Source organism: Adiantum capillus-veneris, chromosome 28, assembly GCF_014529385.1.
Source record: "Adiantum capillus-veneris isolate H3 chromosome 28, ASM1452938v2, whole genome shotgun sequence".
In the NCBI taxonomy this organism is placed as follows: Eukaryota; Viridiplantae; Streptophyta; class Polypodiopsida; order Polypodiales; family Pteridaceae; genus Adiantum; species Adiantum capillus-veneris.
Window position 1 is genome coordinate 26909827 of NC_140958.1, and position 24784 is coordinate 26934610.

A 24784-nucleotide genomic window follows, 5' to 3' on the forward strand; every position below is an offset into this window, starting at 1 on the left:
CCCCCCCTACCCAAGCCTCGCCCCTACCTGGTGTCACCTCACCCCTCTGCCCAGCTCTCGCCCCCCTACCCACCCCTCGCCCCTGCCATACATGGCCCGAAAAACTCCCTTTGCGGCTTCTCCTCACCCTCTCCCCTGGGTACTTTCACAGTGTTTAGGCTCTTGTCTTCAGCTTGAGGAGACGGATACCTTCTGTAATTTAACAATCAAGCGGCCCTTTGGCTTTGTTTCCTTGTTCACAGGAGATGGAGAGCGGCACAAAGGGGGAGAGCAACTTTATTGTAATCCGATCACAGCAGACTAGCAAGTTGAAGAGCCGCTGTTTCCTTGTGGCTTTCAAGCATTTACCTGGTTACCATCCTGTTGCTGTTCATGCTTTTTGTTATGCCATCGCTATGGAGCTTAACATTATTTGCGGTGTTACTCGGGCTTATGGTCGTCCCTCTTTTGGAGAAGAGTGCTGTTGCAGAAAGTGTTGCAAGGTTCATCTGCAAGCATGGACCAGGTCATTTTCCTCTCACTATGGTTATGGAGGAGAAAGATGTGCTAGATCCAAACCGAGCATCTCTCTTTGCTGTGGAGCCTCATTTTGTTTTGCCAATTGGGATTCTTGGACTATGCAATCATACTAGGTTCCTGTCTATTCAAAGGCTTAAGGCGTTTGTAAGCAGTGCAGTGTTTTCAACTCCACTTTTGAGGCATGAAAGTCATGGTTGGGCCTAGCACTTGCTTCACGAAAGATATATGGATGAGGTACCTAGTGGTTTTCTTTCACAATTTTTCAGTATTCCTCTCACCGAGACGGTGAGCGGTCTTGTGGCGGGCAACTTGTAGCAGGGCTACAGTGTCACTTTCACAGGACACATAGTTAGTACAGTTGGTCTGGTCTGGTTCACACTGGACAGACTCTCTGGGCTGGGCAGTGACACGTGGCAGGGATACGGACGGTGATCTAGTAGACATCGTGGCCAGATCACCACCACCACTCAGTTTGGGGATAGACTTAGATGGCTGACATTTATGAGCCATTGGTGGCTCTTTATGGTTGGACATATGAGTAGTGGCGGTTCGGTCATTATTATCATCTTCTTCATATATGGTCCAGCGTCGTCATCTAGAAGAGTGAAACACGTCTGCACCATCCTTGCACATCTGAGCCTCGACACCCCCATTGTACCCGTAAGTTCTGTGTTGGAGCTGAGTGTGCTGCCACGCCAGAGTCTGTATCGGTTCTTTGAGCCTAGTTGAGTCCATATGATATGTTCTTGTCTGCTGCTCTGTCTCTGTGTTGATTAGTTGTTAAGTATTGTTTCTTGTGTTTTCATTCTGTTTTGAGTGAGATGTCACGCACATTGCACTGAGGAGCACCCACTGTAGAGAGCACCACACACTATCCGTGCTACAAACCCTCTAGTGGTTGTGATGCAAAGGTATTGGATCATGAAGGTGATAGGAATGAGTTCTATGTGTGCAAGGATTTGATGCTAGTACCATCTCCAAGGGATGTCCGTGACAATATGCGGCTTGCGGTTGTCAGGTATAAAATTTTTTTCCCCGAGAAAAAGATCCTTCTGTTAGTTAATGAAACTGCCCATAGGGCTACAACCACCTCTGTGAGAGAGGGCTAAAACAAGCATGATGGGGAGACTCTCCCAATGAAAAAACATCAAATGTACAAAGAGGCTAAATCAACAGATGGGAGGAGGGAAAAGCCACACAGGTGGTCGGTAGTGTCATTTGAGTACACCCTAGACCATGGTGTAAAAAGACCCAGGACGCCAGAGTCGAAGGAAAGCCTCTCTGCGCTCCCTCATGCGGTCAGAGCTGCCCTGGAGTCTCTCGAGCTGTCCTCTGAGAGTGTGGATCAGCTCTAGCCAAAGATCACGAACAGTCTCTGCTGGTGGCACAGGGCGAGCCTAAAAAATACGGAAGCAACGGGCCTGCTAAATGAACCAGAGTGTCAAGCCACTGATGAGCTCCCAACACTCCTCTCTCTCACTGCACCACTCCTGTGGATTAAGCTCTGTGGCAGTCTGGAGTGTAGGTCGCCCCCCCTGCATCACTATCATCCTGCTGGTGGAAGAGAGCTCAAACTGAAGTGCCGGGCCCGTGAGGGTGGACCAAGTAGCTGCTCCCCAAGTGTAATGTGAGCCATGGAAAGAGCAGGCATCAGCCGAAGAACACGAAGCCACACCTGATGTGCCAAAGGACAGTCCCAAAGACAGTGACGCTGACTCTCCAGAAGATGGTCACAAGCTGCACATGCGGCCGAGAGACCACTATGCACTAGCCAGCTCCCAACTACTGTAGCTCTGCGTGCGACCAGCCACTGAAACAAGGTGACTTGCCTCGGCTGTCTCGAGTCCCACAACCTCTCTCAAAAGGCTGCCAAGAACTCAGTTGTGAGACCCTCCTCCTGCCAATGAGGTGCTGTAGCGGGGCGAGCCTCTCTTTGTGCTGCCAGTATATAACGTCCCAGTCAAGGGACACCTGGGTGGTCTGCAGAAGAGAAAGGGTCCCTCCAAAGCCACTCTCCAGGATCCCACTATACTTGTGCCAGTGGTCAGCACTCCCAAGCCCACAGTCTCCAGTGTTCAGTCTCAAGAGCTGCAGGGTCAAGATCGATGACACAAGTCCTCCCACAGATGCCCACCACTCGGATCCTTTGAAAAAAGCACTCTGCCACCTGTGGGGCCTCTACTGCAACTCGCTGTAAGTGTCCCTCACCCTATAACTCGAAAAAGAGGGAGGGAACAGTCTTTGAGCAGGCTCGAACTAAGATGAGATCCTCCACTCGTGTGAAGGCTCCCATCCACCTGGGTGCTACTGGCTCGAGAGGTGTGAGCCACTCAGCTCGAACGGCCTCTGAGATGTCCTGGCACATGCTCTGCACCTCTCTCATGCCCTATAGCTGGAAACCCTGCAACTCCTCTGACAAGCTTGAAAACTCTAACCAGTCACCTAAAGAGCGTACTGGACCCACTGCCATGGGACCCCAGGAAACATGAGGCCGACTACCAACCAAGAGGCCTCTCTCGGAGTCTCTGAGTGCTAACCATGGGGTTCCAAACAAGGGGCTGTCGTAGGCACTTCTCCGTGCAAATAGACTGTCGCTGCTCCAGGCCTCGCCGCAAATGCTCCCAAGATCAAAGCAAACTCACAGCGAAGCGGTCCTCCAGTCTCCTGCTCATACCAACTATGCGCATCTCTATGAAGATCCATCTGGTCGAAGGTCGCCAGGGGCCTCCCACCTGAGGCATCCTAGCACGAAGCCACTATAGCAAGAACTCCTTCCAGGGCTCCTCACCTGGAAGAAGTCCTCTGACTATGAGCTTCCCAAGAAGGGCTCTGCTCTACTGTGTTGGGTCAATGATCCCAAGCCCTCCTTGTGAACAAGAAAGAGTGATGACCTGCCAAGCCACTTTGGCTCGTGCTATCTGAGAGTCAAGTCCTGACCAAAGGAAGTTCCTGATCAGCCTCTCTACCTGGCTGATACAAGAACTCGAAAAGATCCAGCAAGAAGTGATGTACCACATAGTCGCCAACAACACCTAGTTGGCCACTACTACTCTGCCAGCCAAAAAGTCGTGCTGAGCTCCGGTGTAACAACTTCCTCCTGATAGACAGGAGGAGGGGAGCAATCTGTTGCACGGGAGACAAGTCCAGACCAACCTCACAGCCCAAGTACCGAACTACAGTCCCTGGGGGAATCCACCTAAAACCCGCACCTGGCATCCAATCGGGCATAGGAGCACTACCAACCGAGAAAGCCATTGTTTTTCTCCAGTTGATCAGTGCGCCAGATGCACAACAGAAGGTCTCAAGAGCCTGCTCACACCTGTGAAGGTTGGCCTCCTGGCCATCCAAGTACAAGGCTGAGTCGTCAGCAAACTCAGCGTCCAGTAGCTCATCTCCCCGATTAGGAAGTGGTAAGCCCCCCAAACCAACCTGCTGCAACACCAAAATCCTGCTCATCGCCTCAGCATAGAACAAAAAGAGGAAGGGGACAAGAGGGCAGCCCTGTCTGACCGAACGTGTGAGCCTGAAACGATCGCCTCTACCTCCTGACAAAAGTACGTGACTGTGTGCTCGTTTGTACAAAGCTGACACCCCTCTGATCCAAGCATCTGAGAAGCCCATCCTGCGTAGAGTGCCCTCCAGAAAGTCCCAGTCAACTCTGTCGTAGGCCTTCTCAAAATCAAGAAGAAGAATCACCATATCCTCACCACGGAGCCTCGCTAGGGCAGAAGCCTCCCAAAAAGTAAAGATGTTGTCAAGGATACTACGCTCCTTGACAAAACCAGTCTGAGTCCCATGTATAAGGCTCTCTACAAGTGGCTGGATCCTCAAACTCAAAGCCTTGGCAAGAATTTTGTAGGCTGAGTTGAGGATGGTGATGAGGCGCCACTGTCGAATCTCATCCAAGGAGCCACCCTCCTTGGGAATTAGGTAGATCAGACCCTCACTCATGCTGTCAAGCATCTCCCCTATGTGCAAGATGTACTAGAAAGCACTACAGAGATCTGGGCCAAGCAAGTCCCACTACTCCAAGAAAAAACTGGGAGTCAAGCCATCCTCACCTAGACAGCTACCACGGGGGAGTGCACTAAGAGCCGTGTGCAACTCCTCAAGCTGAAGTGGAAGCTCAAGTCTCTGACGCATCTCCTCAGTCACAAGGCAAGGCATCTGTGCCCACACTTGCTCCCTGCATGCATCCTGATGCTCTGACTGAGGCTCTGCAGATAGTAACTCACGGTAAAAGTCAGTAGCAACTGCACGCATGTCCTCTGGCTCAGAAGCAACTGACCCGTCGGGCCTCCTCACTGACTATGCCGAGGTCCCACTGCCGAAGAAAGTACCAGTCACTCTGTCACCCACCTGCGTCCACTAAGATGCCTGTCGGTGAAAAGCAAACTCATGGCGCCGCTCCTCTGTGCTAACAAGCTCCAGGCGAGCCTGCTGTAACTGCTCCTCCAACCAAGGACTATCTGGATGTTGCTCCTGCATCCTCTGCAAGGAAGCAACGCCTCATCTAAGACGCTGCTCCTCCTGTCTCGCTGCAGTCAGTCGATTCAAGGACTCCTGGAGAAAGAAACGACTAAGCTGAGCTAGTCCTGAGGCCACTCTGTCAGCAGGAGAATCCTGCATGTCCAAGCTCTCTGTCTAAAGAGCCTCCACTCGCTCTCTGAGTGCAGAGTCCAGCAAGACTCTCTCAGGGATGCGTAGCATCGTGCTCCCCCGCCTCTGCCTATCTGTCACTGTGAGGATCATTGGTGCATGGTCCGAGAAGGAAGTCCCTGCCAGGATGCCAAGTGTCCCACCCAAGTCACAGAAAAAGTTACTAGTGTAGAAGCAATCTATCCGCAATAGATTCACTCCTCCCACTCTGCGGTCCAAACGAGAGAAGGCCAGGCTGTCTGGGTGCCTCACAAAGCTAGAGTGCTGCCACACATCCGAAACCCTCAGTCATACAAAACCTCTCCCAAGCCGCTAGCTCAACTCCCTGCACAGTAGCGTCACTATCACCAATCCTGTCAGAAGGGTCCTCCAACATGTTGAAGTCACCCCCAATGTACCACTTCTCTGCTTGCGCAGAGACTCAACAATCTGTGACCAAAACTCTGCTCGTGCATTCACCACATTGGACGCATATATGTTCAAGAATCCCACAAGGCAACCCTGAACCTGCATAGTGATCCGTTGAGCCCTGCTTTGCACAATAATCCCTCTGCTCACAATGGCTTGCTGTAGAGACTCTACAATAGTCAGACATACTCCACCTTGGATGCCTCCAGGTCCAAAAGCAGCTGACCAAAAAGTATCATATCGTCCACGCAAGAGCTGACCACATCGTCAAATGCGGCTCTCACATAGATGATGCTCCTGTAGCATAAGGAGATCAATCTCTCCTCCCACAAGGCAACGCTGAAGTTCCTGACGCAATTGACTCCTCCGACACTGAAACTGGGGCCCACCTAGTCCCTGTACGTTCCATGAGACGATCCTCATGCGGAGCGAGAAAGAACAGATGCTGCCGCAACAGCTATCTTCGAGGCTGGCTTGGATGGGGAGTAATCCGCATCCGAGCATCCTCTAGATAGGTGTGACTGCAAAGAGTGTCTGGCCCAAGCCAAGTAGCCCGAGCTGTACGTAAAGCAACCTCCTCTGTCCAGGAGTCCTCATGAATGTATACATAGCATGGCAAGCACTAAGTATCAGCAAGGAAGTGAACCATAATGTGTCTACATCCTGCTGCATCTGGAGGAGTCACCGCAAACTTGGTCAATGGCCACAGAGTAAAAAGCATGTATGTAACTCCTAGGTCTCCCATGTGATGAGAGAACTCTAGGGTCTGTGTATACAGCCACTCCAACACTGAGTCGAAGGTCCACTCAGTCTGGTCCCTTCCGCAAAGGAGAAAAGAGAAGCCAATTGCCGAGTCCAAGGCCTCTAACCCCCTGGCTACAAGGAACAGAACATGAACCCTGAAGCACGCTGCCTCAAGGTCTGAAGAGGAGTCGCCGAGAAAGCGTGTAAAGTCGTATGCAAAGAAGTCCCATCGGCGCCGAATGTCAAAGCTCGTTAGTCCTCGAGGGACTGCTGCAAAGGGAGACGTCTGTACCTGTAGAGGGGGTCGCAAGAAGGCAGTCCCTCTCTCGCCAAGCGACTCGTGGCAAAGGCGCTGCCAAGAGATCTCCTAGCAGCCGGAGATGGCCTTGCCCCCCGAGTCGACTGTCGAACTGGAGCGGGAGAGAGGGGTGTAGGAGCAAGGGGGGGAGGGGAAGAAGAGGGGGGCGGGAGGGATCGGCTAAAGTATAGGGAGGAGGGGGAGAGGCGGCGGGAACAAGAGGCGGGGGGGAGGCTGATGTGGAGGGGGGGAACTCGGGGGGAGGAGGGGCTGTCGAGGGTGAAGCCGAGGTGGGGGCTGGAGCAGGGACCTCGTCCTGCTCAAGAGGACCGAATTGGTTCCCCGTGGGAACCCACTGCTGCTGAGCAGGCACCTGAGGACCACTCTGAGTGTCAAGCTGTCGCTGTGGTCCTTGTCGGCGTCGACCAAAAACCTGCTGCCATTTCTTCTCCGCTGGAGCCCCAGGCTCCGAGGGTGGCTCTGCCTGTGTGTTGTGTGTCTCTAGAGGCCTGTGGCTGCTCGCCAACCCTTGCAGACTGGGGCTGAGTCTGTGGTGTAGGTCGGGGCCTCCTCCGTGGACACGCCTTCGCAAGATGGCCCATCTGTCGACAAATGAAGCACTTGTTCGGGAGGCCCGAATACTCCACGCTCTGTCTAAACCAACCACCACTCACCCGAGGAAGGAGGATGACCTTCGGGAGAGAGTGAGTATCCTAACCAGAACGCGAACTGAGGGAATGCCGGCCGCCTTGGCAGCTACCGAGGCTGCAGTGCGAGGTGTCTTCAGGACAGTCCCAATCGCTAATCCCATCCTGGACAAAAGTGCTAGGTACTCCCTCCGCAAACCAGGAAAGTAGACGGGAGATGGGAATGTGTGCCTTCTCTACCAACACATCTGAAGCAGGGTCAAAATCATGTCTCCACTGTCGAAAGTGGGCTCGAACTGCTCGGATGGTCAAGGGACTCATGGCGATGATCTTGGACGCCATCTCGGAGGTCTCAAACTCGATCTAATAGTAGTCTCGTCTGAGGATCTGGATGTCCAAGATCTTGCCCACCTCTGCAAGAAGGCGGGCCTGGAGAAGGTCACCCAGCTCTCCTCTGCTAGGTCTGGTGCCGAGAATCTTGCAGATGACAGAAGTCGTCTGCAAGCTCTCTACCTCTGTGGCTAGGCTCGCTTTCTCTGTCGGTGAGAGAGCAAGTCGAATGGTGGGCTCAGCGGGGTCAGGCGAGGAGGCTTCATTGGAGTCCCTCTGCGGTGGAGCATGAGCCGCCATCTGTGTCTGCTTCTGTGAAGAAGAAGCGGAGGATCCTCGACGAAAGAAGGGAGACCTGCTTGACCGAGCACGTCGATGGTGCTGGCGACGCCTGTCAAGCAAGAAGGGAGAGGGAGAGGACTAACGGTAAAAAGCAGGCGAGGGACAGACACTAGGAGGGGACGGGCGGACGGGATTGACAGCTGACAGCAGGCAGCAACTCCGGGTTGGTTGGGCAGCGGGCAGCAGCTGCGTCAGCGTGAGGGGGGTAGCGGCGGGGGAGAGGGCTAAATTGGGCAGCGGGCAGTTGCGGGCTATCTGGGCAACGGGCAACAGCGGGGGCAGCACGAGGGGCAGGGGGCAGCGCGAGGGACAGCAGGACGGGCAGCGCGAGGTGGATAGGGCGGGAGAGCAGCGCGAGGGCGTGGGGGAGGGTGTGGGCGAAGGGGGGAGAGGGGGTGGGTGCGAGCAGCAGCAGCAAGCATGCATTCGGCAGATGTTCTCTATGTTCTGTCTCATCCTTGTCAGGCATAAACTTCTTGAGGATGCGGTAAACAAGGAGGTTAGTGTGATCTTTTGCTAGCTTGATGATCTAATGGATGCATTTCGCATGCTTCAATGTATGTTTGAGCCATATCCTCTTATCTCTGAAGATCCTGATTGGCAGTTAGTAAATCTTGCGGCAGATTGGCATGATGAGGATTTCTTTATGATGTGATATATGGCTTTGTATGCATGTTTCCAACTTTTTAAGTGGAAGATGCCTTCCGTGGAAGAAGAGGATGCTGGTGATAGTGTTTTTGAAGAGCGTATTCAATTTTGGAGAGGAGTTGTTAATGCTTGGAGTGATGATCTATTGGGCATGAAAAATGAAGAGCAACTGTTGCGTCAAGGAGATGATGTGAGATTTATGATTATTGATGGGATGAGCTCGAGTCATGAGATGCATTTTGAGGTATTTGTGGGTTAGGCTTTTTGAAACAGAGTATGGTACAACATAGCATGTGCCAACCTTGGAGAAGATTCATATCATGCTTGGGATCCAGGTGGGCGGTGGCATTTTGGCCAGAAAAAGGATGCTTTTCTCTTTGATAGGGGTGGCTTTCTTGAGCATGTAGTTGGCTCTATGAAGATGAATAAGTTTCCCTATGATCCTGGAGGAAGTTTGCGGTCACTTTTATACGTTTTTGTCATAGTTTCATGCGAGTGTTAAGCATAAATGCTCAACTTGGGGTTGGGCAATGATGATAAACCACTTTTGGTATGTACAAAGTAGTGCGTATATGCATGGTCATGTGTACAAGGATGTAAATACATGAATTTGGGAGCTTTGCAAAGTAGTTTCGAGCTTCAAAAAAGATGTCACGCGTACAAATTGTAAATAGTCATGCTTGTGTGCCGGCAGTCAAGCACACGTACGTGCATGGAGAGGGTGTCGGCGTATGGACATGGTTCCAAGTGGCTTCTTTTGGCTCTAGGGGATGTGTTCAAGCTTTTTAGAATGTATATAATGCAAGTGGGAGGTGTGGGCACCCTCATCCCGCCCGAGACGTTTGGCACATGCAGTAATTGTCTATTTGCGGCACCTAATATGTAGCGATGCACCATCCGCCCTATGAGTGGTCAAAAATGGTATGTGAGCATGTGGCAATGAGATTTGTGTATCAAGGACCAAGCCTACAAAATTTGGTGGATTTTGGAGTCTGTTTGGTATTTTTTCCACGAAAACTGCCCGTCGGGGTCAAAACTATCCACAACTGGGTCCAAAAAAGTCAAAAAATTGTCAGAATTGGCTGAAATTTGACACATCACTCACGGTGCCGTGATTGTCCAGGCTGAGAAAGAACTTTTGAAGCGTAGAATCAACACTTTCACCTCTCAGTGTGTGGGGGGAAGCAGGGTTCCTACAGGTGGTCTAATGCAGTCCCGTTGTGTTCGCATCTTGTTTTCGAGTGTGTGGAGGAGTGAATGACAGCATTTTCTCTTCAATTTTGCACTTGGGAGAGTCTATGGAAGTTCTGAGGTTTCCATCGATGTGTGTGTGCGAGGAATTGAGGGAAGAAGGTGCGGCTTTCTCCAAGACTATGTGACCCTGTATTGGTGCCCTTAGGGTTGGGGCTACTCCAAAGAGTCTAATAGAGTGGAGTTTGGTGAAGGTTTTGCAATGGTTTGAGAGAGGCCTTTTGTGGCTGGAGGTTTTGAGTTTTTGATGGTTTTCCTTGTATATTTTGGTCACCATAAAGTATGATTTCAAGTGTTGATCAACTCGACTCACCTTGTAGTGTCTGCGGGCAGGCAAGGGCTTGTAGGTCAAGGTGTTTGAAGTTTGAATGGGGATTGTGGGGAGAATTTTCATTGAGCTCTTGAGTGGTGGTGTATGTGGGGTGGAATTTAAGTAAATTCCTTGTGTTGTGTTGAGTTGTCTGGGTGTGTGAGTGTGCCCAAGGCATCTTTTGCTCTATCATCGTGTGCCATTTTGCATCAAGGGATGAATCTCACAGTCAATGACTTCGCTCCAACAATCAACATCAGATCCTTGACGAGCTTCAGCTACCGAGGGAACCTCCTGAAGTGGATCGGTAGAGTATGGGAAATTTGGTTGGCAGCAATATAAGCAAAGAGTCCATCTGCAGCAGATTTTTTAGAGGCAAATGTTGCAAGAATGGTAGCAGTATTAGGCTGTTCAAGGTAGGCAGGATCAGTATGTGGCTGACTGCTTTCATAAAGGTCAGAGAGAAGTCGAGTTTTGAATGGACAATGCCAAGAGAATCCTCGAGCAGGAAGTACGAGGATATTGCATCAGAAAGAGGGCTGACCTGTGGTGAAAGACCCTCCAATTCAACGGACCCATTCCGGATATACAGTGATGGAGTAGGGGACCAATTACCCTCAGAAGCCACTCGCTGTGGTGTAGATTGTTTCAAATTGTGAGAATGAGAAGGTGCCTATCAGGAAATTGGTATTATGGCGACTCAATCAGGCTTGTTGCTACTGACCCTCCTGCTAGCCATCGCTACCTCCACCTACCCGCCAGCGCCCCCCCCCCCCCCCCCCCCCCCCCCCCCCCTCCCCTCCTTGCGCTACTATCAGCAGCCCGCCACCCCCCCCTCTCTCGCCTCTCGCTGCCCCCGCCAGCTCCCCTCTCCCGCCTCGCGCTACCCGCAACAACCTGCCAGCTCCCTTTCCGGCCTCGCGCTTCTCTCGACCTGCTCACCAGCCCCCTTTGTTGTCGGCTGTTTGCAGCCTATTGGCGAAGGACTTGACACATTCGCCCCCTTTTCGACAGCAGAAGACATAGAATGGCGGCCCCTGCTCCACCAAAGAGGGCCTCCTCAGAAGCCCATTCGCCCGACCCAACGGAGCCGACCCTTCGACTTGCTCTTTCACCAGAAGAGCAAGGGAGCTTGATAGCCTAGGTGAAACGCTTGCAAGCCACCTTGGTTATTTGCAAGATTATTGGCACTCGACCTAGCCGAAGCGAGGTTTGGGATTTACATGCCCAATTCCTCTCCAATGTGGGCAAGATCACCGATGTCCAGATCCTCTGGAGAGGGTATTATCAGATAGAGTTCGAGTCTCTAGAGCTGACGGCCAAGGTGATATCGATGAGTCCGCTCGGTATCCGAGCAACACAAGCTTACTTCAAACGATGGCATCATGGTTTCGATCCTATTACAGATGTGCTTGAGGAGGAGGCCAACTTGCCTATTTTGGTTTGCTTCCTAGGCCTGCAGAGAAAGTACCTCCCTCTACTTCTGAGGATTGGTTCCATGTTCGGGATAGTTCTGGAGTCACTGCGCTCTGCAGCTTCAGTTATGGCCAAGGCCGCAGGTTTACCTACTGTGTGGATTCTTGTTCGAGACACACACTCCCTCTTGAATGTGATACTGTTGCCTCGGGTGAGTGGCGGTTGGATCAGACAGAGAGTGGAGCATTCGGGTCTCCCAAACTAGTGCTTCATTTGCACGCAGATGGACTGCCACACAGAAATGTCGTGGAATGACCACCTTGGGCAGTACCGTACGGACAGATAGTACATATGCTGACGTGGAAGAGGCTGTACGGAATCTCAGAATTTGCGCTGACTGCTGACATGGCAGAGATTGGTCTGAGAGAAAGGGCCAATCTGGTCTAAGCCTCTACCACTAGCAAGTCGTTGTGGCGCGTAAGGGCATCAAAATTGACAGAGGTGAAGTGGAAGTTTGACTTGTCCATGGAGGTAGAAGCCTCACTCGTTGAGGAGTTATGTAGGACACAGAGAATGGCTGAGTCAGAGGTTGGTCGCTAGTGAGCAGTGCTTCCTCCAAGAATTCAGCACCTCGACCAAAGACAAAGTCACTGCGGTGTGGGTGCCAAAACCCGTATGGTTTGACACCATGTTGTTTACCACAGTGGCCAGCCCACAAACATACATTTAAGAGCTTTGTTATCCAACTTGCAAAGCTTCTCCTCACGAATGAAGGCATAAAACAGAGCACCGAAGACCTTAAGGTGGGGAAGATCTGGACTGTGACAGAACCAGCACTCATAGGGAGAGGACATTTTAAGCAATGTAGTCTAGGTCCAGTTTTAGAGGAAGCAAGTTGTAGATACATCTTCCTCCAAAAAGTGCTTGTCCAATCCAGCAACGAGAAGCATGGCAAGGGCTGCACCAAGGAACGATTTTTTTCTTTCCGCCAATCCCTTTTTGTTGGGATGTGTAGGCTCCAGTAAATTGTTGTATGATGCCTTGTTCTCAACAATAGCAATAAAAAGCATTGGAGAGTACGCTCACTTTTGTTTCAAAAAATATGGGATGCGTATAGCATGACCCGTCGTCTATGAAAGTCAAGAAGTATTTAGAACCAGCAATGGAAGATGTTTCCGTATGACCATATCTACATGTGAGTTTTATCAATTGCAAAGGTTTGGAGCTTCATGAGTGGGTTTTTTTTTGCCCCCACAAAGAGATCCTTCCATTAGTTATGCTGAGAGAAAAACTGCATGAAGGGGTACAAAGCATCCTTTTAGGATAAGATATACATTAGGCTGCGAAAGACTCTCTCCAACACTCGGTGAGTGTATCAAACTGCTCATACAAGGGCTATCTCATACAATAGGTGGCGGAAAGAGCCAGATAGGTGGAGTGTAGTGCCATCAGCACATCGCACCCCTCCTCGTTGGATGCAATAGAAGCGACCTGCCTACCAAATATGGTGAAAAGCTCGGCATCGTTGCTCCCTCCGGTCGGAGGAGCCCTGCATGCGGTCATACTGGCCTTGGAGAGTGTATCATCGCTAGCCAGAGTGCTCTGAAAGTCACCGCTAGAGGCTCCAGTTGACCCTTGTGACATCTAGCCTGCCAAATAAATCACATAGTGAGACTGCTCAAGAGCTCCCACCTCAAGTCGCGCTCTTGGGGTGCAAGTATAGTCGTGCGGGGGGGCTCGAGAAGTTGACGGGACCGTTGCTCCGCAAGTGTAAATCCCCTCTAGAGAGAGGGGAATAAAAGCTGTAAGACCCTCAGCCAGACCTAGTGCGCCTGAGGACAATCCCACAAGAAGTGCCGCTGCGTCAAACGTGCTATCTCATACAATAGGTGCGGGGAAGAGCCACACAGTTGGACTATAGACCTTCCCGGGCTGGATGGGATAGCAAAGGCCACCGGCCACATACAGTAAAAAGCCTGGTGTCGTCTCTCTGCCCGGTTGGACAAGCCCTGTATACGATCATATTGGCCTCGGATTATGTGGATCATCTCCAGCCAGAGTTCTCTGACAATCACCGTCGGAGGCTCCATCCATTCTATGACATTTGACTCGCCAAACAAACCACAAGGTAAGAGTGCTCACAAGCTCCCACCTCAAGTAGCGCTCCGAAGGCGCAAGCATAGTCGCTGCGTGTGATGGAGTGCAATGCCGAGGTTATCTAGTGTGAAGCCTAATAGCCAAACTCCCAGGCTCCGTCTCATAGCCTACGGCCGGACCTAAGAGAGTCGACCAAGTTGCGATGACAAGAAGCTGCAACACCATCAACCAAACCTGCTGCACCTGAGGGAAATCTCACAAGCAATGCCGTTGTGTCTCCATGGGATGCCCGCAGCAAGGACAAGACGGCGAGTGTCCACTGTAAACAAACCAAGAGCCCTACCCCGATGTGCCACCAACCATTGGAAAGTAGAGATCCTGCGAGCCTGTCTGCTAGCCTAAAGTCGGGACCAGCATTCTTTTAGAAAAACTTGTGTGAGGCCTTGTCGACGCCAGTGCCCTACCGCGGCCGGAATGGTTGCCCTTTGCCTTATCAGGATGTGTCGCTCTAGTCGCATTGTGTACTAAAAGAAGAGGATACCTAGAGAGTTTGGAGGCACAAAGGGTTCATGCTCACCAAGGTCCCACTAAGGCGTGCAAGGGGTTGGGCTCCATAAGCCCAGAGTTGCCAGTCATCCGAAAAATCTGCCTGATTTGGATCAATCAGCCACTTTCTTACAGATTTGTGCCTTTGACAGAGTAGATAGAGAAGTACTGTTGTGGGCTGCCTAAAGGGCTTCGTGATACTGTACCAAGAACAGAGTGGCTACCCTCACTCAGCTTATGGAAGTTGCTAACACTTGTCTTGCCTTGTTGAAAAGAGAGGACAGTGGGTTTCCGAGCAACGAGAAAGGAGGGCAGCAAAAGACAAATTCAGCGAAGAAGCCCTTTGTGAAAACGGCTCCTCAAGCATCACAGGGGTCAGAAAAGGCCATCAAAGACAAGGATTCAGTCGGGACTTCTTGAGCGCAGGCAAAGAAACAGAAAAGGAAGCCTTTTGTGCGCAAGTCGCTCGAGGAAAAGGTCCTAATGGCTGAAAATAAATGCTTTATATGCGAGCAGCCTGGTCACTTTGCTACCAATTGTTCAAAAAGGAAAAGACCAACTGACTCAGATAATAAAGAGGACCAGAAAGGCAAGAAGCCTAAACCCACGGCAGGTTTGGCGCCAGACATTGTGGGTGATAGGCCCAGTACAGATGCCAGTGATATATGCAGGGCATGTGCTATGGGGTAAAGTTAGGAATCAGACGGCACTCATCTTCTTTGATCCTGGTGCAAAAGTAAACTTTATCTCACCAGAGCTAGCTATGAAGCTGGGCATCAGAGATGAAGAAATGGGATACACAACACAGGCAGGGTTGGCATGTCCTAGCTACTCAGACTGTGTTACTCCCATTATTGGAAAGCTACGTCCGCATATTCAGTCGTTTGTGGACACGAGTTTTATATCATGCCATTGGAAGGTTGCAATGCGCTACTCGGAATTCCGTGGATGTTCAGAGTGCATGGTGTGCTGGATGCGTTCGGCAAGACGATCACCCTTCAACATAGGGACAAAACTCATGTTTTGGATGTAAAGCTCTGTCGCTATTGTATCTGCTTCTGCTATCACTTCTATAATAAAGAATCATCTTTCTGTGTACTTGATTTTTGCACGTGAAGTCTCAGATAATGGTCAGTCAGATTTGTCTGTGCTAGATAAACAAAGGTTAGCATTTTGGCAAAAGTTTAGTGACTGTTTTTCTGATTCATTACCGTTGCAATTGTCGCCAGAGAGACCTGAGGACCATCGGATAGATTTCGTGCCAGGGTGTAGCCCACCAAATAGACCTCCCTACAGGGTTAGTGCGGCGTAGCAGAAAGAGATTATGGGCCACGTTGAGGAGTTATTAGAGAAGGGGCTGATTCAGCCTAGTTCTTCACCCTTTTGTTCCCCAGTGCTCTTAGTGCAGAAAAAGGATGGCTCATGGCGCATGTGTATTGATTACCGTGCATTGAATAAGAATACCATCAAGAATAGGTTTCGTATTCCTAGAATTGATGATATTCTCGATCGTTTAGAGGGTGCTGCAATTTTCAGCAGGATAGACCTTAAGAGTGGGTACCATCAGATTTGTATAGGGCCAGAGGATGTGCACAAGACTGCGTTTAGAACGACATTTGGTCTTTATGAGTTTCTAGTGATGCCGTTTGGGCTAACAAATGCTCTTGCCACGTTCAACAGATTGATGGACCAGATTTTCCGCTCGCATCAACAGTTTGTTGGGACGTTCTTCGATGACATGATAGTCTATTGGAAGAATGAGAGGAGCATAGGCGTCACTTGACCATTGTGTTCGAAGAGCTACGCAGTCACAGGCTACTTGTCAATGTTAAGAAAAGTGAACCGTTCCTGGAAGAGATCCACTTTCTTGGCCACATAGTCTCAAAGGATGGTGTCAGAATGGATCCCGCAAAGGTCGAAGCTATTAAGACATGGCCAGACTTGAAGACTGTGCACGCAGTCAGAAGCTTCTTGGGATTGTGTTCCTACTATAGAAGGTTTATCAGGAACTTTGCAGAAATAGCATTACCTCTTTACGCTTTGCAAAAGAAAGAGGTCACTTTCAGATGGACCTAAAAAGAAATTTCAGCTTTTTATCTCTTAAAGGAAAAGTTGACTTCAGATCCAGTAATTGTTTTGCCAGATCTCAGGAAGTGATTTGTGGTCCAATGTGACGTGTGTGGCAGTAGCATCGGAGCAGTGGTAATGCAAGATGGACGGGTAGTACCTTATGAAAGCCGAATTTTGCAAGGGCCAGAGAAGACTATGCAAATCTATGAGAAAGAGCTCTTGGCCGTGATTCATGCGCTTTCTAGCTGGAAGCACTTAGGTGCTGATTTTGTTGTTCAGACAGACCATCAGACCTTGCGATACTTCTTGACACAGTCAAAGTTATTCCAAAAGCATATGGGATGGGCAAACATTCTTGCCATGTTCCACCTCCAGATTATGCATGTGGAAGGCAAGAAGAATGTTGTGGCTGATGCGTTATCAAGAAAGCCACAGATTTCAGCTGCGTCAATTCCTTATCATCATGAGTTAGATGACATAAAGGAACAATATGATAATGATGAAGATTTTGAAAGGATCTTTGCACAGTTGCAAGAGGGGCAACATCATGAGCACTACCTCCTCAGAGATGGTTTTATGATGATGCATGGAAGACTTTGTGTCACTAGGCCATTGGGACATAAGGTCATGGAAGAGAGTCATGTCCCACCGTATGCAGGGCATCTTGGTATTGATGGGACAATTTAAGTGGTAGAGACATTCTTCTATTGGCCTACCTTGAGGAGAGATGTGGATGCCTTTGTGCGAGCATGCATGATTTGCGAAAAGGTCAAGTTTGACAGGCAAAAGGCACCAAGGCTGTTACAACCACTGCCGATTCCGGATAAGCCATGGAAAAGCATTGCTATGGACTTTATCTTTGATCTTCCAAGAACGCCAATAGGGAATGATGGTATATGGACCATTATCTGCAAGTTCAGCAAGCAGGCCCATTTTATCCCTGTTAGGAAGAAGATAAAATCTGATCAGATGGCACGCTTGTTCATGTACTATGTGTTTAAGTACCATGGTATGCCACAATCGATTATCACTGATCGTGATCCTCGCATGACAAGTTTGTTTTGGAGAGGATTGTTTAAGAACATGGGCACTACGCTCAAGTTCTCGTCTTCTTTTCATCCACAAATTGATGGACAATCAGAAGAGGCTAATTCTACTGTCCTAGATCTACTGAAATGCTATGTGTCAGATAATAAGGACAAGTGGGAACGGTATTTGCCTATGCTTGAGTATACGTACAATAATACGGTGCATTCGTCAACTGGCAAAGGACCTTTCGAGATTGTTGAAGGCGGCAAAAAAGTTCCTCCCATTTTGCATACAAAGGACAAGATCTTTGAGGCAGATCGATATGTTGAGAACATGGATGAAATGTATAAGAAAATTAAAGTTGCCTTGAGGAAGACTCCGGCAAAGCAGAAAAAGGCTGTTGATCGTCACCGTCATGAATTGTTGTTATCACCTAGTGATTGGGTACTGTTAAGGTTCGAAAAGGCAAGGTTAAAAAAGATGAAGGGCAAGGAACGGTTGTTTCCTAAGCTCAGTATGCATTACTATGGGCCTTTTCAAGTGATTGAAAAGATCAACGATGTGGCTTACAGGTTGAAATTGCCTGATGCGTGGAAGATTCATAATGCGTATCACGTGAGTCTTCTAAGACCCTTCGTGGGTGATGTGCCAAAAGATATGCCAGATGAGGATTAGCCAGCAGTTGAGGAACTTGATGAGATCCTGCTACCTGAGCAAGTTTTGGCACATAAGGACAGAAAAGTTAAAGGACAGGTTGCAAGACGCTATTTGGTGAAGTTCTAGAACTATCCGCCTATAGATGCAAAGTGGATGGAAGAGCAAAACTGTCAAAGTCACCAAATGTATTGTAGCTTTACCTTGAAGCCTTTGGGTTACAGCCTACCTATACCCCAACCCAACGTGTGCAAAGGAGGGGTAGTGATACGGCTAGCACATCAAATGTACATTTGAATTCGGTGTAACCGATGGAAATGAGAAAAGTATGAAGGTCTCGTTAAGTCATTTGCGTCTATGTGTTATGACCTTTCTTGCGGATACATGCGATGATAAAAGAGTGCTAACAACACAAGATCATCAGTGGCGTGTATTTATGGTATGCAATCGAGGATGTTTGCGATTTCAAGAGGGGGGTATGTCACAAGGACGTGGTGAAACCGGCCTGTTCAATCCAAAAAGGGCGGTAGACTTTACTTCAAACCTTGATTTAGCTTTCACCCATTATTACTCGTCTATTTTACCTGTGCGATAATGACACAAGAGAGGGGAATGGGATACAGATGCTAGAATGCACCTGTATGAGAAGACCGACACCAGGCAGCATAACTATACTAGGACCCTTCACAGTCAGTATTCCCACGGATTGACTGACTTTCCCGATGCATACAGGCACTTTGCAAAACCTGGTGAGAATCTGCAGCACACTGAATTCTCTGTTTTCAGCCCTGAAAATGCGCCAGATCGCCTGTACAGCGGTCCCCTTGTGTCCCCGAACCTCTTGGGGGTATTAGGGTCCGTTTAGGGCCAAAACCCTAAATCTGCAAAAATACACTGTAGACTGTAATTTACTGTATCGGGCTCCGTTTCGCGTGCCGGTCGCATCCGTAGCAAGTCCTCGAGCTCCCGCACCCGTAGGGCACTTGCCCTTTGAATCGGACGAGATTTCGAGCGTGAAACCTCTCTGATTTCACCTGTACCTGCGGGGGATTAGCCGCTAGCTAATCCAGTACTTGTGCAAGAGGCTCTTGCCTCGGCAATCGCACATGAATCCACACAACTGTACATTGGTCAAATGAAGAGCCCACTAGTGGGGCATAACATACTGCCAAAGGGGAGAGAGAGGGCAGTGCGTAGCGTGCAGGGCATCACTCCTAGCACCGCACTGTGCATAAGAGGGAAAGCAAGCACTCCATAGCTCTTAACTTGTGACAAATTCTGCAAAACAGCCCCTCCTCCCTTCAAATTCAGCGCCAACTCTTGTTGCATGAGGAAAGTGCACCAGAAGGTGCCACTTGGCACATTTACAAACATTTTCCCATTTCGGGGTTGCCGCCTAAAAATCTCCCAATCGGCTGCCCAGTTGACTTCACGGCAGAGTAAGAAAATGTTCCCCTCGTCATTCCGGAGGTAATGACGTAAACACATTTTCAGGTCCCAAAATAGCAGTTCCCTAAATTTTAGGAGATGCTTCCATTGTATCTTTCTAGGTCATCTGACCCTCTTTGTACACTGCGGCCACATCCAGAACTGAAATGTAGCCTCTGTAGCAAAGGATTCCACTTTGGCTAGTCAATGACCCTACTTTGGCTAACCATAGTCTTTGTCCAACCTTAGTGCTCTCTTGCCCTCAGGCCTGGACTCCCTCTTGACAGTTCCACACTAGCTATGCAATGCAGGGCAGTTAGATTTCCAGAGGGGTGTTTCCAAAAAGTGAAAGTAAATAAATAATAAGAAAGAAATCAACAAAACATTAGAAAAAATATGGACTCTCCATGGGCCTTGTAAGAATCCCTAATTTCAAGGGATTAAATCTTAAACTGTTGGCACTTTAGGAGACATCCAAACCCACTAGTAGGCTATTTGGTGGTTTTGGAATCTCATAAATGCATGAATTGACTGTCCAAACTTGAAATCTAACTTTTGAGAGCTGAAATACAAATTTCGTTTTGTATTGCAATTTGGAAAAACGTCCTCAAATTTACGATATTATATGAACCGAGGTAGAGGGATGCCATTGGTTGAGAACAATAAAAAATCCAAAAATTGTATATTGGAGGCTTATTTCTTTTGAAAACTTGGACTACTGTCCTCTGAACGCTGGTGGTAACAGCTCAAATAACGAGCAGCGGGTGGCGGTGAGTTATGATGGGGCGCTTGAATAGGTAGGGCACGCTTGAATAGGGAGGCCAGCTGCTGAAAACAACACGCTTATGGCAGTCAAGATGGGACAGCAGGGCACGTGGCCATTTCTAATTGGGCCGCAAAGAGCTTTGAAGCGGCGCACCCTCTATTGGTAGTTAATCGTACACGTTCACCTGTCAGCCCATGCCTGCATAAGCGGGGGCCAGGTGCTGAAAAAGAGCACGTTGGCGGCAGGGATGGTGGTAAGAGATCCATGTGGCCACTCGCCATTGGGGCATGGAAGTTTTTGCAGCGCATCTCTTTTGGCAGTTAAGGTGCATGTCTTCGGCAGTTAAGGCTGCGTATACTACTCAGTCACCTAGCTTGGCGATAGGCCTCCTCGTTCCATGCGGTTGCAAATAAGCTTTTGACGTGTGGCCAAGGCTGAACTGGCACGATTAAATTGTATTTTGCAACCATTTGACCCTTATTTGAAAATCTCCTCTCTCTTCCCTCCTCTTAAATGTTACCACCGAGATTCGAATCTTTGTGGTAAGAGAAAACCACGTTTGTGCATGAAAGAGACCATCTTAGCCCTGACATTGGTGGGTTTGACCTGAAGAAACCACTAGATGGAGGAGACAAGTCATGACACACCTACACATCTCTAGGCCATAGGTGATATCCCAACTCTCTCCTCATTGGCTAGTTTTTAATCACCCCTTAATCAAAACGGCCCAAGAAGAGTCCATTTTTTTCCTAATGAAGGATAGATAGTAGTCACACGCTGGTGACATACCCCCCTCTTGAAATCTCAAACGTCCTCGTTTGCATCTATGTCGTACATGCTCACAGTCAACACTGATGTATTCAACACATGTACGACACATACATGCTCATTGTCAACCCTCGTGTATTTAACACCTCGTCGACACATGTATTGCCTACGTGTGAATCCTGTCCCAATGACATAGTGGTAGCTTCGCACTCTGCCATTGCTTTGAGTCACTAACTTTCCAATGACAAAATGGTAGCAACACATTTTGCCACTGTCTTATAGTACACGTTGGATCCTGTAACACTTTCGAGCATACCCAAACCGACAGTTCAAGAATGCAGTTACACATGTACTCTTAAATAGAAGCAATTACTGTATCCTTGACAAACTGACAAGAAATACTCACTTCTATAGCACTAACCAAACTTTTGGACATTCCATAAGAGCAATTGCCAAACTGACAATCTGTACAGTTCTAACATTCATGTAACAGGTATTTCATTTGAGCTCACTTTAAATACCATGTACATCATTTGTTTCAGAAGCCATTGTCACACTGACAATCCATGTAGCTTTGAAACTCAAGGGGTCAAGGTAGGTTGCAAATCGAAGGCTTTAAGGTAAAGTGATAACACAGTTGGTGACTCTGTAAGTTCACCTTCTTCCATCCACTTAGCATCCATCGGTGGATAGTTTCTGAACTTTACCAAGTAACGCCTAGCAACCTTGCCTTTCACTTTCGTTTCTTTGTGTGTCCGGGACCAAGATCTCGTCAAGTTCCTCGACTTCCGGCTGATCTTCAGCTGGCATATCCTCTGGCACATCACCCACATACAGTCTGAGAAGACTCACATGAAACGCATTGTGAATCTTCCAACTGTCAGGCAATTTCAGCCTATATGCAACATCACTGATTATGTCGCACACTTGAAAAGGCCCATAGTAACACATGCTGAGCTTTGGAAACAGTCTTTCCTTGCCCTTCATCTTCTTTAACCTTGTCTTTTCAAAGCGTAGAAGCACCCAATCACCAAGTGAAAATACCACTTCACGACGGTGACGATCAGCTGCTTTCTTTTGCTTTGCCTGAGTCTTTTCTAAGGCCACTTTGACCTTCTTGTACATTTCATCCATGTCCTGAACATACTTATCTGCTTGAAATATCTTGTCCTTTGTATGCAGTATGGGAGGAACTCTCTTGCCACCTTCAACTATCTCAAAAGGTGCCTTGCCAGTTGATGAATGTACTGTATTATTGTATGCATACTCCACCAATGGCAAATATTGCTCCCACTTTCCTTTATGCTCTGACACATAACACTTCAGCAGATCTAGGACAGTAGAATTTGCCTCTTCTGACTGCCCATCTGTTTGAGGATGAAATGACGAAGAGAATTTGAGCGTTGTGCCCATATTCTTAAACAAGCCTCTCCAGAACAAACTTGTCATGCGTGGATCACGTTCGCTAACAATCGACTGTGGCATGCCATGATACTTGAAAATATTGCTCATAAACAAGCGTGCCATCTGATCTGGTTTTATCTTCTTCCTGACAGGAATAAAATGAGTCTGCTTGCTGAATCTGCAAATGATGGTCCAAATACCATCATTTCCTGTGTGCGTTCTCGGAAGATCAAAGATAAAATCCATAGCAATACTTTCCCATGGTTTATCTGGAATAGGTAGTGGTTGCAATAGCCCTGGTGCCTTTTGCCTATCAAACTTGACCTTTTGGCATATTAGGCATTCTCGCACAAAGGCATCCACATCTCTTCTCTAGGCCAATAGAAGAATGTCTCAACCGCTTTAACTGTAGCATCGATACCACGATGCCCTGCATACGGTGGGACATGACTCTCTTCCATAACTTTGCGTCGCAATGGCTTTGTGACACACAATCTGCCATGCATCATCATGAACCCATCTTTGAGAAGATAGTGTTCATGACGTTGTCCATGCATTAGCTGCTCGAAGACCCTTGCAAAATCTTCATCATTTTCACCAAATCTATCGCATGGTCCTCGGGTCTCTCTGGCAGTAATTGAGACGGTAATGAATCGGAAAAACAGTCACTATACTGATGTAAAAACATTGACCTTTCTTTATCTAGCACAGATAAATTTGATTCATCACAATCTAACACTTCACGTGCAAAAACCAAGTACGCAGAAAGATGCTTTTTCATTACAGAAGTAATAGCAGAAGCTGATACAGTGGGAATAGAGTCCCCTTTAAGCTTTACATCCAGAATGTGAGTCTTTCCCCTGCTTTGTACAGTGATCTTTTTGTTGTAGGCATCCATGATTCCGTATACACGAAACAACCAAGGAATACCTAGCAACACATTACATCCGTCCAGTGGCATGATGTAAAATTCTTCAGCATCTACATAGGACTGGATATGTAGGCGCAATTTTCCAATGATGGGCGTCACAGCCTCTGTATGGCCAGGACATGCCAAACCTGCCTCTGCTGTATACCCTATCTCTTCAGGTCTGATTCCCAACTTTGAAGCCAATTCTGGGGAAATGAGTTGGCTTTGGCACCTGGATCAAAGAAGATAAGCACTGCTTGATCCTTGACCTTTCCCCATGCTCTGCAAAGCTCACTTGCATCTGAATTTGGCTTGTCGCCCACCATATCTGGCACTAGAGCAGCCATGGTCTTCTTTCCTTTCTTGTCTTCCTTGTCATCAGAATCAGTTGGCCTTTTCTTTGTAGGACAATTGTAAGCAATGTGGCCAGGCTGCTCACATATAAAGCATGTGTTCTCTGTCCTCCGGACCTTTTGCTCTTCTGACTTGCGAGGAAAACGTCTTTTCCATTTCTTTGCTGGTCCCTTTTCTGATTCAGCCGTAGCTTTATCTTTCCCTGCGTTGGCTGACTCCTGAGTCCCTTTAGGAGCCTCATTGGGAAAGTGCTTCTTGGCTGAATTTTTCTTGCATGATCTTGCTTTGATGCCAGTTTTAAATTCACAATCTTCTCCCTTGAGCAAACCATTGCCAGTGTTTGCTACCTCGATGAGCTGCGTCAAAGTAGTGACTTTTGTCTTCGTACAGTACTTTCTCAATCCTTTAGGTAGGCCACAACAGTATTTTTCAATCTGTTCTCTCAATGGCACAAACCTATAGGAAGTTACTGGAAGTAGAGCTTTCCAAAACTTCCGATTGTAATCATCTAGATTTCTGCAAGTGGCAGCATTAAGCTGGTGCCATTCGGTCATGACATCTGCTTCAAAGTCATCAGATAACCATGCTGCTACAAAAATCTGCTTGAAGTAAATCCATGTGGACGGAGCTTGCCCTTGAAGCAATAAAGTTGTCCCGCATTCCCAGTCAAGAAAGTGGCTGCCTTGCGGACCTTTGAAGCCTCTGTAAAGTTTCCCCCTGCATAGGCCTTATCAAACTGCTGGAGGAATGAGAGAGCCTTCTTCCTGTCATCAAACCCTGTAAAGGTCGTGAAAGACACACCTTTGCCACCTTCTTTGTACGGAGTTGGCCTCTCCAGCGGTGTTAAATTGTCATATGGAAGTGACTGAAACATGGGAATACTATTAGGGTTCATCTGTGTTCCTTGGCCGCTATTAACTTGACCTGGAAATGCCATATTTGGCTGCTGATTTGTAATTCCATCCATACCAAAATTTGCCTGTGGCATCCCAAATTGGCCCTGAGTGCTCTGAAACCCTGGTTGCATACCCATGACACTGTAATGGGGTTAGGCATCATCGTCTGAGCACCCCCGAACACTGTTCCTGGCGTGTAAAACTGATTTCCAAGTGCATGACCAGCCATGCTCTGGAATATCGATCGACCTCCAAAATAGGCAGGGTGTACTGAAGGTGGTGGAAAGACT

The 24784-nt window shown here is 48.5% G+C and overlaps 1 pseudogene; it reads left to right on the plus strand.

Moving 5' to 3' along the window:
- Positions 1-245: 245 nt before the first annotated feature.
- On the plus strand, positions 246-752 carry LOC147420204 (diacylglycerol O-acyltransferase 2D pseudogene; annotated as a pseudogene).
- Positions 753-24784: the final 24032 nt, after the last annotated feature.